This window comes from Pituophis catenifer, unplaced genomic scaffold, assembly GCF_029215685.1.
Source record: "Pituophis catenifer annectens isolate HBS135680 unplaced genomic scaffold, rPitCat1.0.hap2 SCAF_2, whole genome shotgun sequence".
NCBI lineage: Eukaryota > Metazoa > Chordata > Lepidosauria > Squamata > Colubridae > Pituophis > Pituophis catenifer.
The window spans coordinates 131289967-131304889 of NW_027256882.1; the positions used below are offsets into that span (position 1 = coordinate 131289967).

Consider the following 14923-nt stretch of genomic DNA (forward strand, 5'->3'; position numbering starts at 1 on the left):
CGCCCGCGTGGGTCCTTCACCTGCTTTATTCGAGCCAGGGGTGCCCCGCCTTCTTTGCCTCCGCCTATGGGGACGAGACTCCGCCCCTCGTTACTTTCCCAGGTAGAGGGCTCGACTCTTCCTGTTTAGTTGCCGCTGTGTGGCCGCGCTTTTTTTTTTTTTTTGCTGCGGGCGGGAGATAAGGAAAGGAAGGGAGAGGAGCTCCGGGGTCTGGGGCGGACGATGGCTGCGACCTCGTGCGTCGGTCTTCGTGGCTTCTTCTCCACTCTCTCCCTCGGTTGCTTCCTTATTTGACAGTTAATCGCGACCGGGTTGGTTTGATCCGATCACGTTCACGCCCTCTTCGAACCGGCGACTGCTTGCTGCGAGCTGTGGATCTGGAGCGGGCAAACCCCGGGGGTGGATCGAAAAGAGAGGAGAGCGACTGAGTCAGAACGATTTCGCCTCGCCGTCTCCGGACCGCCGCCGTCTCGGCGTGAAGCGCGCCGGCAAAAGGGAAAATTCACTTCTCCCGGGCGTCGGTAAAAGTGTCGGTAAGTGTGGGAGCTCGGTGAGGGGCGCCTCTCCGGTTTGGTTTGCCTTCTTCCTGCCGACGATGCTGGGTTATTCGCATGCTTTCTCACGCTTAGTTTCGCCAGGGAGACTCCGCTCTACCGGTAGCCCGCTGCCTTTCGTTTGTTCTTTTCCCTGACCCGCAAGGCTGTTAGCCTGTCGCCGTGTTAAAACTACAACGCCCATCATCCTCATCCAGAGCGTGGGTCAAGGCTGCTCTGCGCCCCAACCTCACCCCCCCCACCTTCTCCTTCACAAGACTTCTGCCCATGTGCGTAATTTCGCCGCCTTTCTGGGAGAACCCGCTATTGCAGATAAGACTACAGTATTGCAACATAGGTTTTTTGTTGCTTTCCTGTTCCTTGTAAGTTGAGTTCTTTAGTTTTTCTATTCCCCAACCCAGTTTTCCATCCCAGTGATTCATCTGTAGATTTTGCCGACCGGGTTTTTTTTTTCCCCCCTCCTCTTTTTTTCTAAGTTCTGATAAGAATGCCAGCTACTTCCAGTTGATGAAAATAGTTTGTAATGAGCTGTAAATGCTACAGTATTTACTCATCGTTTTAAGTAAGGTTGATTTCAATGGAGTTTAATTCTGTCAGAGTGCAAAGGACTCCAGACTCTTTAGGGGGTTGGTTCATTGTTTACAGATTTGACCCCAAGAGTTCTTGAGGTCCTTTGTTGGTGATTACCAAATTAGATATATTTTCCTCCTCAATATTTCTCTAGGGAAGCTGTGTGTGAATTAAAATGTGTGGAAGTATGAGTGTCTTCAGGTTGAGACCCACCAAAATAAGTATGGTGATTGTGGTATTAAAGACTAATTTGGGTCTGCATTTGGTAATCTTGGGTAACACATATCATGCTGTTTTAGATACAGCAGCCAACACATTTAACTTTTGGAAGTTGCTACAAGTGAAAGAAGATACTGTGGTACAGTACTTTAGGTTGTCTGGCAGTATTTTTCAAGAGAACATGGAACAAAGTCTCCACTGTATAGAGGGGACAGTGATGTAATATTTTACGGCTGCCATCCCATTGTTAAAGTGCCTATTATGTACTTCATATAGCTGTTATTTAACATTTTTGTGCTTTTAAATTTTATTTACATTATAGTTCCAACTGCCCTAAGATTCAAAGGGAAATAATGCAATTTTTTTTTTACTAAAACTATTCAGTAAAAATATTACTAAAACTAAGGACCTCAGCTCAGAGGAAAATGCAACCTTAAATACAGGGGACATCTAGAATAATTTGTATAACAGCATACAACAAAATACCACCAATCATAATGGCTGGGCAAAAATATACAACCCACTTGATTCTTTGTGAATTCATAATATAGTCTGTTTTGTCATTGCATATTGTATTAAAATACAATGCTAATTTGTTACACTTGGTTTATGATGTGTTGTACAAACACAGCTTTAGAGAGGGAAATATGATATAGGACCTGATAAGCAAAAAGTTATAAATCATACAATGTGAATTGAAACCGCTTATTTTTTCCTGCTTAAAACACTCAAAGCTATCTGATTAAATTATCTATGGTTTATTCAGGGCTGAGAATACCAAGACCTGATTCAAGGAGATCTATATCTAAAGTAAATTTGTAATTTATTCATGATTTTAGTTAACAGGATTCTTGTTGAGGAAAGGCCCTGCTCTCTCATTACAGAGGCGGTATTTGGTGCCCAATTACAAATGCTTAGGCCACATTTTTCCCCCAATATCCATTTTGAGAATATCTCCAAAAGCACCTGCTTCACATGTTAAGCTGCATTCTAGTTTAGCATGATTTTGTGAACAACCTCAATGTTCTCTGCTGATTTAAGAGACTGAGTTCAATTCAAGGAAATGAGGCATTATTATTGCATCCTAGAGGAGATTGAAATATAAATATAAAATGTATATAGGGTTGTAACAAGAAAGGTCCATATTGCCAAAATGACAGAATTCCTGTCTTCGAGTGGAAACCGGTTTTGAAAAAATACCAAAATGAATTAATTAAAAAGAGAGAATATGGATTCAGGCAGTTCAAACTTTGGGAGGAGAAAAGAGGGGAAAAAACAGAGTGAACTTGTTCTGTGAGAGGTTCATAGCCCAAAGGAAGATTTTCTTTTATGATGGCCTATGACAGTGATGGTTAACCTTTTCCGCACCGAGTGCTGAAACTGGAGCGCGTGCGTGCCGGAGCGCCTGAACCCAGAAGAGAGCAGCTGGCCGGCGTTCATGCGTGCGACGGAACCCGGAAGAGCATCTGGCGATGGTGCGCGTGCCCACAGAGAAGGCTCTGCCATAGGTTAGCCATCACAGGCCTATGAGCACCACTAGACACAGAAATTATGAACTCGCTTTATACAAATTTCACCAATTCATTCTGAATTTGTGTATGAAATGGGGGACATACTTTTGGGGTATGAAATGGGGGACATATTTATGGGATATGCATATAGATTTTCTTTTATGTCACACCACTTGAAATTCCAGTACACACTTCTATCAGTGAGACTTTTAACATTAGAATAACACAGCTTTATAGTCATAATGAAGGAACTGTTGTTTGGCAGTCAAAGACAAAATTCTCTGGTTAGTATAAACTGCCTTCCCCCTTTTTTCCCCTTTAGAAAGATAAATGGGTAGACAGTTGCCTAGCCATGGAGAAGCCTTACAGTACTAAGAAATGAATTCCTGGAATAGAAGAAAGAGAAGAGAAAACTGTTGTGCTAAAACAGGGACAGCTTTTTTCCTCATGCCCATCACCCTGTTGAACACCTAATTCTTGTAGCTGACAAAATACTAAGTTTTTTTTTTGTCTAATGTCTGTGTGTGTGTTAACCCATAAGGTGTGTCTGCGGTATTATTTTTCCCTTTTGTTTTTTTACTTCCCCTTTTTTGGGCTGTACACTTTAATATTATTATATTCTGTTGTTTTGAAAGTACATTGAGTGCTTCTGTACTAGAGACAAATTCCTTGTGTGTCTAACCACAATTAGCCAAATAAATAAAGTATGATAAAGTAAGGCAGTGAGTTGATGATGATTACTTGATGACTTCTGAAGTATGTTTCTTCTCTTCCTATGACACAGGAAAAGCCTCAAAATGGCTTGCTGGTCAGTTTAATAGCTGATTCTAATAAGTTCCAAAAAATTCTAAATGATGGATATTGAAAGCATAATGTGGTATTAAGGTTCACCAACTCATGAAATTTATATAATATGAATTATCATTGTATTCCTGAATATGAGGTACGGGGAGAAGCTAGGGCTGGATTGGCTGGCCACATTCCCACATGCCAGTGTGGGGGGAATGATAAAGAACCCCTTGTGTAAATCTTGACTACTCAGCAAGAATATGGCACTGATTTAAAGTCAGCCCAGGGTTTCTTTTAATGTACATTATATAAATTGGTGCAAATATCATGATATTTGCATCAATTTGCATACTGAAGTCATTAAATAAATGATGTGACTTGCTAGGGGGTGCTGTAAAATTTCATCAATTTAACTGCCTCATCCAGACTACTGACTCAACCGTTACTTTAGGGCACAATTAGGATGGAAATTGGGTCTGCTAAATGTGAGGTTTGTAGCATGGGGTTCTGCTAAACTGAGGCTTTACTGTATTACAGATGTTGTATATTTTCCATCTCAGATTGTCAGGAAACTGCCTTTTGGGATTTATTGTTATGGGAATATAGGATTACAGAAAGAGAGAGAGAGAGAGAGAGAGAATTGTGGGCTGGTAGGTAATCTGATCCTCAGGCTACCCAGTCCTGCTTTTTTAAATCTAAAAGTTAGATATTACCATTTTTAGTAATAGGTGAAAATAAGAATATAGGACAGTCCAGGTGATAATATTTTCAGTCTTTAGTGAAACAGAATTAGCCCAGCAGAAAACAGGGCTATGCATATCTTATTCAATTACACAAAATATCTTAGTTTTGTAAAACATGGGCAGCATACAAATAGAGGCAGAGTAAAATAGTATTTTATCCAGAAAAGATTCTGAAAGAATGACCTGAAACAGCCATGTGATTTAGAAGCTATTTTGGGGCACAATTTGGATGGAATTTGGGTCTGTTGAATTTAGCTGTTCAGGGACTGTTTTGAACTTCAAGCTAAATCTTGAAGATCTCTGGCATCAGAGCCATAGAGTTAGCAACTGTCTCAAGGATGGACACAGTTTAACTCTGGTATCATTTCCAATCATTGCTCTTCTGAAAGAACAGTTTTGCCTTGGTGTGGGGAAACCTGCTGGCTTTAGAATAATTGTGGAGATCAACCAGTGAAAGTAATTTGCTTTGGGATTAGTTTCGTTGAGCTATATATATTGCCTGGGAAAAAATGATTACAGTATGCCTCTTTTAAAGAAAAAGTAGAGAAAGAAGTACTCAACCCTAACAAGGAGTTTCATCCTAGTCACTCCCTCAGTATAAAAGTATGTTCGGTATTATAAATATTTTTTTTTTACAGCACTAAAATATATTCTTCAGAGTTAAGCTCACTCTCTATGGTCTCTTCGACCTTTGCCTTTTGTTCTTAACAATAGGAATTGGTGCTAGATGATCGTCATACATAACCTACAGTAATGACTTAAGAATTTTAAGGTGGAATCTAACTTGTGATTGTGACTTAAAAGTCAAAAGGCGTTACAAATTCCAGACTGATAACAAATGTTTGACATTGTCTGGCATCAATTATCTAAACTCACTTGGGATCAAAAGTTAGGATGTGGTGACTCAGTGGCTAAAACATTGAGCTTGTCAATTCAAAGGTCGGCAGTTCAGCGGTTCGAATCCCTAGTGCTGTGTAGCGGGGTGAGCTCCCGTTACTTGTCCCAGCTTCTGCCAACCTAGCAGTTCGAAAGCAGGTAAAAAATGCAAGTAGAAAAATAGGGACCACCTTTGATGGGAAGGTAACAGCGTTCTGTGTACCTTTGGCGTTTAGTCATGCTGGCCACATGACCACGGAGACGTCTTCGGACAGCACTGGCTCTTCGGCTTTGAAACGGAGATGAGCACTGCCCCCTAGAGTCGGGAACGACTAGCACATATGTGCAAGGGGAATCTTTACCTTTACCTTGGATCAAAACATTGGAATTTCCTGAAAAAGAAAGTCTTCTTGTCTCTCTGTGTCTCTCCAATAGGTAGAGCTTTCAAAACTGGGGTACCAGAATTGAGACAATTGTGAAGACATCACTGTTTTCTCTATCTCTCTGTTGTAGCTGTTTGGATCAGATCTGGTACTGTCATTACAGCTCCTTCCTCCCCCCCCCCCCGAGGCACCTTGAAGAAAGAAAAGGGAAGACAATTTGGTCATTCCTTCTTTTTCCTCCAACATCACTTGTAATGGTGTTTGGAAGGGTTCTTGGTCTATCCAAGTTAGCTCTCTGGTGATGTAGGGAGCCTCAGGGGCAAGCCTGCTTTCCAAGGTTTTCCTTCTTCCAGTGCTGTTTGGGAGGCATTCAGTGTGGCTTGCCAAAGAATTATCACTAGCTATAAAAGTCCTTGGCTGCAGATATGGGCAAGATGGGTCAAAGGAACTTCTTTGTTTGTTTGTTTGTTTGTATGGCAGCTGAAGAATTTATTTTAAAGCTAAAGCAGTTGCAGAATTTCATCAGAGAAATTGCTCCAGCTCTGCTTCTAATAAGCAAATGTTTTCTACCTTACATGTGCAAAGATTTCCTGTTGCTTTCTCTTTTCCCTCCCTAGGAAGAGAATCTCTTACTATGGGTTGTTCTAATCAACACAACTTACCCTTCGGTAGAACTGTTGACTATTGATCAGATTAGTTTGTTGTAAAATGGGAAGAGTACGAAAGAGATGGTGTAAAAAACAAAACAAAACGAGGTGGATTTTCACAGAAATATTTTTGCTAGCTCCTCTCAGTCTTTTTTTTTGAAGAGTTTTATTACTGTGGTATTAAAAATGTTGTAGACAGTATCTTATGTGACAGTATCATATTTTTCCTCCTATTGTAAAGCTGAGACAAGAAATGTTATCTTCAATCTTGCTAACCCTCACAACATTCCCATATCTGTAGTTTGTGTTCCTTTAATGCTCAATATACTAAGGCACCGTTTCCCAATTATGGCAATTTCCAATTCTATGAACTTCGAATCTCAGAATTCCACAGCCAGTATCCCCATTGCTGAAAATTCTGGGAGTTGGAAGTCCGCAAGTTGGGAAGTCCTGTAAGGTGTCTGATTATTTATGCAACCTGAAATTCCCATTCTATCATGTGACAAGCCTCTTCCAGTTGGCATGCACAATGCACTGGTTAGTCTTTCAATAGCACTGTGGTTTTATTTCATTACTTGTAGCAAGTTAATATTTCCATGTTTTGCATGATACTTAGTGGTTGACCAGCAGAATTGCAGCCATTTTTGAAGAGTTGAGATTCACAAAACAAAATTTATGTAGGGTTTGATGTGGGATCTTTAAGTTACCCAAAAAACACTACGGCAGGAAAATAAGTAAAGATCCAGAGCTTTCTGGAGTGCAGCAACCACTGGGAAGGGAATCAACCCTCCCTGCAGGCTACAAACATGCCATGTCTTTTCAAGGACACTTTTAAATACTTGTAATAAATTAGTGATGGGCTAATCAGTTTCAGGGCTTCATACTCTCTAGGTCAGGGGTGTCAAACTCATGTCACGAGGTCACATGACGTATTGCGACTTTCCCCCCCTTTGCTAAACCGGGTGTGGGCGTGACCAGCATGTGACACATGTGGGCCGTGAGTTTGACACCCCTGCTCTAGGTTGACTGATCAACCAGGGTTTTTTTTAAGCTGGGCCTCTAGTCTCAGGACTGTAGAACAGGTGCTTAACCCATGGTCTAGATCAGAGATGTCAAACTTAATTTCATTGAGGGCCACATCAGGGCTGTGGTTGACCTCAAGGGGCCAGCCAGCCGGGCATGACCAACTGGGTGGGCGTGGCCAGCTTGACACTACTCCCCAAACTGCTGGCATTTTTCCTCTTTGCATTGGGTAGACTGGGCCGAAGCTACGCTGGCCTGATCTTTCCTCTTCGCACTGGGTAGATTAGGATGGCTGTGCAGGCTTTGTGTTTGACATCCCTGGCCTAGATGGAAGGGCCATGGCAGAGACACAGCACATCTGCCAGACCAATGGAGACGAATGAATGTCCAGTCTTGACACATCATCTCAGACTTCATATGCCATGGATTGCTTGGAAGTCCAGATAGAAAATGTTGAGCCAGGATAAGAAGGAAAACACCACTTGCAGCACCTGAAGTCATCTTTGGGTGGTCTTAGTGGCAGGATGATGATGAGGTATAGGAGCTGGCATGAGGATACATCAGTCCTTTGTGATCAAGGAACAGATTCCACAAAGATCATAGAACTATATTTTTGCAGGTTATAACAGGATCTTGAAAGCCTGAAATTTTCTGTTCCTGTCTCTTATACCAAGGGTCTCTAACCCCCGAGCTGCGGTCCACTACCAGGCTGTGGCCTGTTCAGAGCAGGCTGTGTGAGCAGTTGGCCAACGCTTGTGCATGTGTGCAGTGTCAGGTTCCAAGTAATGCAGTAATGTCAAGTGTGCAGCTTGACTCGTGCAAGTGGCAGGTTGGTGCGTACACACATGCATAGCTTAACTCTCACGAGCGGTGGGCTGGCACACGCGCAGCTTGACTCGCATGAGCAGTGGGCTGGCACACACATGCCAGCCCCCCTCCCTCACTGGGCTGTCAAACCTTAAAGGTTGGAGGCTGCTGTCATATATTAAAGAGAATCAAAACATGGCACTTTGTGTTTCTTCCAGATTTTTTTTCCTCTCTTTCATTCCTAAGCTTTCTTCAAAGCTGTCTCTGTGCTCTTCTGCACTCTATTCTACTCAGGAAAAAATAGAGTCTTTAGTTTGAGGCAAATGTATATATGGCCATAGAAATGTCAGGGATAGAACAGTAGGGCAGGTTTCATTCCAACCATATTCTTGGTAGCTGATTTATGTTGGGAAATGGATAGGGAAAGTCTGACGCTGACGCTGTTGTTTTCCTGAATTCCACTGCAGTTTTCAGAGCTTTAATAACTTTCCATGAGAATTTTTTCAGCGTTTGAGGCATACTGTCGTTTTACATTGACTTCAATCCTATTTGGAGGAGTTCTGAAGCTGGTGCCAAGGAACACCCATTGCATGGTTTCTTAGCATTTGAAGTCCTCTATCTTTTACCTGAATGTTGGGCCATAAGAAAGACTAAGCGCCAAAGAACTGAGGCCTTTGAACTATGGTGCTGGAGAAGACTCCTGCGAGTCCCTTGGACTGCAAGGCGATCCAACCGGTTAGTCCTAGAGGAGATCAACCCTGACTGCTCTTTAGAAGGCTAGGTCCTGAAGACGAAACTCAAATACTTTGGCCATCTAATGAGAAGGAAGGACTCACTGGAGAAGAGCCTCATGCTGGGAAAGATTGAGGGCTAAAGAAGGAGGGGACAACAGAGAATAAGGTGGCTGGATGGAGTCACTGAAGCAGGAGGTGTGAGCTTAAATGGACTCCAGAGGATGGTAGAGGACAGGAAGGCCTGGAGGAACATTGTTCATAGGGTCACAATGGGTCGGACACAGCTTTGCAACTAACAACAACAACAAAAATCTTTTACCTATATTTTGAGTGGCTACATGGAATCATGGAGTGAAATAATCAGACATTAGTGATCAAGGTATGGATAAAGTGTAATTAATATGGGCTTAGTCTATAGCAGTGATGGTGAATCTTTTCGGCACCAAGTGCCCAAACCCGAATGCGTGTGCATGTGTATGCAAATGTGCGCACTGAAGCGCCAGAAACACGAAGACCAGCTGGCTGGCATGCACGTGTGGTTTTTTGGCTGTTTTGGGGACCGTTTTCAGGACATTTTTCAGGCGATTTTCAGGATGTTTTTCAGGACATTTTGACAAAAACAGCCTGAAAAACGGCCTGAAAATGGCCCAAAAACCAGCCTGTTTTGGGGCTGATTTCTGGGCCATTTCAAGGCCATTTTCCAGTGCTCTGGTTCCTGCAAAGACCAGCTGGCCGGCACGCCAGAAACCAGAAAAGCAGCTGGCGATGGTGTGCGTGCCCACAGAGAGGGTTCTGCGTGCCACCTCTGGTACGTGTGCCACAGGTTCGCCATCACAGGCCTATAGCTTCTTCTCTAGCCTTACAAAGGTAGTAGAAACTCTGAGTAGGGATTTGGAAGCAGCTTGGGCGGAGGGGAGGGTGAAGAGAAAGAAGCTGGAATTTAATCTGAAGAATAGAAGACTTGATAGAAAAATCTGCTGACTGGATGGAAATACCCATCTTTTTCTGGATTTAGTGGCACTCCTTTTCAAGAGCATGATACAATTTGAACTCTCTGCTTTTCATAGAAGCCATGTGGCCAACATGCCTTTTAACAACTTAATCTAATCTCTTAGTTTAAGCCTTATGTGGAGAAATCTTGATACCATATGTCATAACTAAATATTTGACTTACTATAATAAATATGATTGTCCAACAGAATCTACAACCAAAACACTAGTTGGACACAGGTGTTTGTTTAGGTATTCTGGACCAAATGTGTTCTAATTTAAGGTATTATCTTCCAAACTCTTAGATGATTTTGTGCTGTTTATCTCAAAGGTAGTCTAATCTACAAGAGTCTGCCTGGGCTTTAGGATCAATATCTGAGTGCTGTTTCATGTGTATACCTTATCTAGTTTCCCAATAATTAGGAACATTTTGAAGACTTGCTTATTTCTGGATACATTTGATTCGGTTTCCTGCAGAGAAAGGCTAATCTATTATTTATAATGGAAGCTGCATTTCAGCAAATAGTATAAATCAGTCAATCTTGATTATACTTCAGTATAACCTTCGCTGTAATCAGCATAACGACTAAGTTCTTGCTCTTAGAAATGGTCTTTGGGAAGGTTTGTAAATAAGTGGCAGAGCAAATGCTTTGCATGAAATAAATCCTGAGCTTCAAGGTCCTGGGTATCGCTTAAGCAGAGATAACAATGCTACTTTAGTCTGAAACATGGAGATTGCCATCAGTCAATAGGGAAGAAGCAATTCAGATCTGGTTTGATCGATCATGGGAAGATGGGATTTTTTGGAGTCACGATGACATCATTTGCATTTGCCCACTATTCTGTATCTTTTTTTTTTTCCTTAGCAAGAAAAAAAAATATCCAGTAAGGAATGAAAACTGGATTCACTGACCAATGATCAGAAGCCCTCCATTTGAAAACACTCTTTCACTTATCCTTGCCTTTCCATAAATTGATTCCCATTTTCTTATCTTTTTGCTAATTTTTAATAAATTAAAAACATGGTAGTACGATGTGTATCTTCCTAATATCTAAAAAACCAGAAAAATTAGCCTGGTAACTAAAGAAATCCATCGTTAGAATTTTTCTAACATCCAGTCTACCACCCTGAAATGTAAGACTATAATTTCTATGTTGTTCATTCTGGAGTGACAGAGAATAATTCATGACCATTTTTTGTGTGACGTCCCTTCAAGTACAGGTAGTTCTCGACTTACAGCCACTTGTTTATGCCGGTGCTGAAAAAAGTTACTTAACCGGTGCTCGCACTTATAACCGTCATAGAATCCCCATGGTCACAGGATCAAAAATCAGACGTTTGGCAACAGGCATGTATTTACACTGGGTACAGCATCCCCGGATCACATCATCCTTTGTAACCTTTCCAGCTGTCTTGCGACAAGCAAAGTCTCTAGGGGAAGCTAGATTTGCTTAACAACATGATTCATTTAACAGCCACAGTGATTTGCTGAACATTCTTAGCAAAACAGATTGAAAACTTGCCTCCGGAAGTTGTAAATGCTCCAACACTGGAAGTTTTTAAGAAGAGATTGGACAACTATTTGTCTGAAATTGTATAGGGCAGTGATGGCGAACCTTTTCGGCACTGCGGAAACGTCGCACGCACACATGCTCATCAGGGCCGGACTCTGGAAAAGCCAAACTTCCGGGTTCTAGTGCGCATGTGCGCCCGACAACCAGCTGACCGGCGTGCATGCACAGGCTGGTTTTCGGCACTGCCATGCGCGCGAAGGAAAGCTGATCATCGCGCACGCATGCGTGCCAGAAACACAAACAGGCAAACAGGCAAGGCCATGCGTGCTGGGTGACATGGCTTCGTGTGCCACTTTGGGCACGTGTGCCATAGGTTCACCATCACAGGTATAGGGTTTCCGGTCTGAGCAGGTGTTTGGACTAGAAGACCTCCAAGGTCCCTTCCTGTTAATCTATTCTATTCTAAAATTGGGTACAATTCACTTAAGAATCATCTTACTTAGCAACATAAGTTCCGTTCCCAACTGTGATTGTAAATTGAGGACTACCTGTATTTGAATGTGGACATCACCTAATATGCTAAATGAGTGAATAAAATTAAGCACTGCTGTGAATCTTATGTTTGGGCTGTTAAGGCAACAAAAGCAAACAAAATATGTTTCTACCCTCACCAAGTCCGTGGAATTCTGCCTAACTGTTTCAGGTGACCCATGCCCTTTAGGGAAAGATCAGGCAAAAGAGCTTTCTTCAGGCTGCCATGACAGGTGTGCAAGATATTTTGCTGGTAAGAAGATTCACATTTGTATGGGTATTAATTTTATTGTATGTAAATTGCCCAGCATTTCTACAAAGCTGGTTGGATATAAATGTGGTAAAACAAATCTAAACCTGAACGAACAAAACTTATTCCTGTAATGTTCTGTCTTTAATAAATGCTCTGTATTATGAATTAACATGATAACCTTATTAATAAATAAGCCAAGGTAATGACTGGATTTCTCCAACATGCTGAACCATATATTGTACCCAACTCCCCTTACCCTAACCTAACATGATGTATGAACTAAGCTGAAGAGAGTCGTTTTACTCTCTTTCTCCCCTTGTCAGTGTTTCTGAAAACTAAACAAACTCAGTTCGCTCTTTATAGGATTTCCAATAAAACAGAAAATGCTAGTTAACATAATACCTCTGTTTAAATGATTATACTTCAGCTGTGAAGGCTTTATTTTAATGTGTCACTATCAATCCAAGACTCAAACTTGATTTTCTTGTCATCAGAAAGAAACCCTTATATATGACGTTTCTTTAAGAGCTGAAGTATCTTTTATCAGGATGAATGTGTCTGAGAATTTTTTAGTTTAGCTGAATTTAAAGAATTTTTCCAAACCTGAGAGCCTGCTAAAGACTTCATCTTCTAAAATTTCCTAGCCTTCCTAGCCATTTTTGAGAATTCTAAAAGTTAAAAGTCCACTAATTTATAGGGGACAAATACTGAAGAAGAACAGTGGTAAGTTTAAATCTGTAATTTCATGTGTTGAAGACTACTTCACAACTGCAGTTTTAAGCATGAGGGTAACTCAAATGTAGCGTGTACTTTAATTGTTTTTCATTGATTTTCTCCCAATAAAATTGGTGGCCCAGGCTTGAAAAAAAAAAAACAGAAAACAAGAGCTTCTATCATACAGGGAATGCTTGCATTGTACATCACAATCTCTGTATAATCTCATCGCATCCCCCAAGATGCCTTTTTTATTGTGACCAAATTTCTTGAGGTTGAACAGTTTCCTTTTGATCTGGAGGAAATAAAGAATTATGATGAAAAATTAATCTGTTAGCTGTTAGTTATGCTGAAGTGCCTATGCTTGGCAAGACTTTGACCTACTTATCAGTCAAGGCTGTTTTGCCCTTCCTAGACTATGAAAATAATCATGTATTGGTTGACTGTTGGTCCTTAAATGACAATAACAGAAGAACCATATTTTTGGTCTTTATCGCGTGCTAAATCTATTTTATTTTTTCCCCCTTTAAGAAAAAGGACACCTGACTTGTAATCTACTTTTGTAATACATATATTATTGCTATATTCTATATAAAATTTTTAAACAACAAGGACTTCTAGAACAACGTTTTGCAGATTAGTGCATTTGTTAGCCTGCAATATTCAGCAAGATTATTATTATTAAACATGAAATTCAATCAACTGAATATTTAAAAATGTATCACAAATATCATTGACTGGCGCTGATGATTGATACGGGTTGCTGCCAGCATCCTAGGTATCAACCAAGTATCTTCTTAAATGTATGGTGTTCCAAGTAGTGCAGTTTTTTGCAGTTCCACTGGTGTTATTGCAGGAAGCTGCGATTTCTTGATGTATTTTGTAAAATTCTTGGACATGGTGCCCCAATGACAGTGGGTATCACTTTACATGTTTCACCCATAATCATGTAATTTCAATGGCCAGGTCGCGATATTTCGTGATTTTTTTTCCAGTTCTTTTTCTTCAACTCTGGCGTCTCCTGGTACAGTGATATCAATAAATTGTACACTTCGGTTTTTGACAACTGTGATATCTGGCGTGTTGTGTTCCAAATGACGAGCTGTCTGTATTCCAAATGACGAGCTGTCTGTATTCAAAAGTCCCACAAGATCTTTGCCCTCTCATTTTCCACAACTTTTTCCACTTTATGTTCCCATGACTTTTCGGACACAGATAAGTTGTATTTTTTACTTCATGACCAGTGGATTAATTTAGGAACTTGGTCATATCTAGCTTTGTAATCAGTTTGCACAATTTTGCTGCACTCGCATATTAAAATGAGCCTTGATAGTACAGTGGTTTAAGCACCCTGTTATTAACACAGCTGCCTGCAATTTACTGCTGGTTCGAATCTCTCCAAGGCTCAAGGTTGACTCAGCCTTCCATCCTTTCTAAGGTAGGTAAAATGAGGACCCAGTTTGTGGGGGCAATAAGCTGACTTTGTATAAATATACAAAAGTATGAAGGCTATTGCTTAACGCATTGTAAGCCGCCCTGAGTCTCCGGAGAAGGGCGGCATATAAATCAAATTTAAAAAAAAAAAATGTGAAGCAGTTTCAACTTTGTCATTGCAAAGTTTGCAGTTTGTCAGTGGATTTTTGTATCTTCGCTTTCATGGCATTAGTATGTAGTGCTTATTCTTGAGCAGCTATTATTATTATTATTATTATTATTATTATTATTATTATTATTATTATTATTATTATTCTTTACATTCTGCCAGCTTTTCTGATCAGCATGCTACAAATGAATGGAAGAGTCTATTTTTCTTCTTTTTCTGGCTGCACAGCATTCACTAGGAAGAATATGTTTCCTTCTCCTTTGCTATGTATAAATTTCAACTTCCCCCAAGCAAATCTTAAAAGGTCTCTTTCTCATTTCAACTTGATTTACCTATGGCTGCTATTTGCAGCCACTACCTTCTCTTCTCCCTCTCTATTTATTTGTTTTTGTTTATTTATTAAATTTTCTGTCCAGTCAACTCAATTGGAGTTATAGACAGAAAGAGAAAATAAGGAAAAT

At 40.7% G+C, this 14923-nt stretch overlaps 1 protein-coding gene across 1 annotated transcript in view; it reads left to right on the forward strand.

The window, feature by feature from the left end:
• The first annotated feature begins 472 nt into the window (after positions 1-472).
• RHBDF2 (rhomboid 5 homolog 2) overlaps positions 473-14923 on the forward strand; it is an 88563-nt gene continuing 74112 nt past the window's right edge. Inside the window, exon 1 of the mRNA XM_070934604.1 lies at positions 473-533. The gene's annotated coding sequence lies outside the window, so the exon portion shown is untranslated. The remainder of the gene's footprint in view (positions 534-14923) is intronic.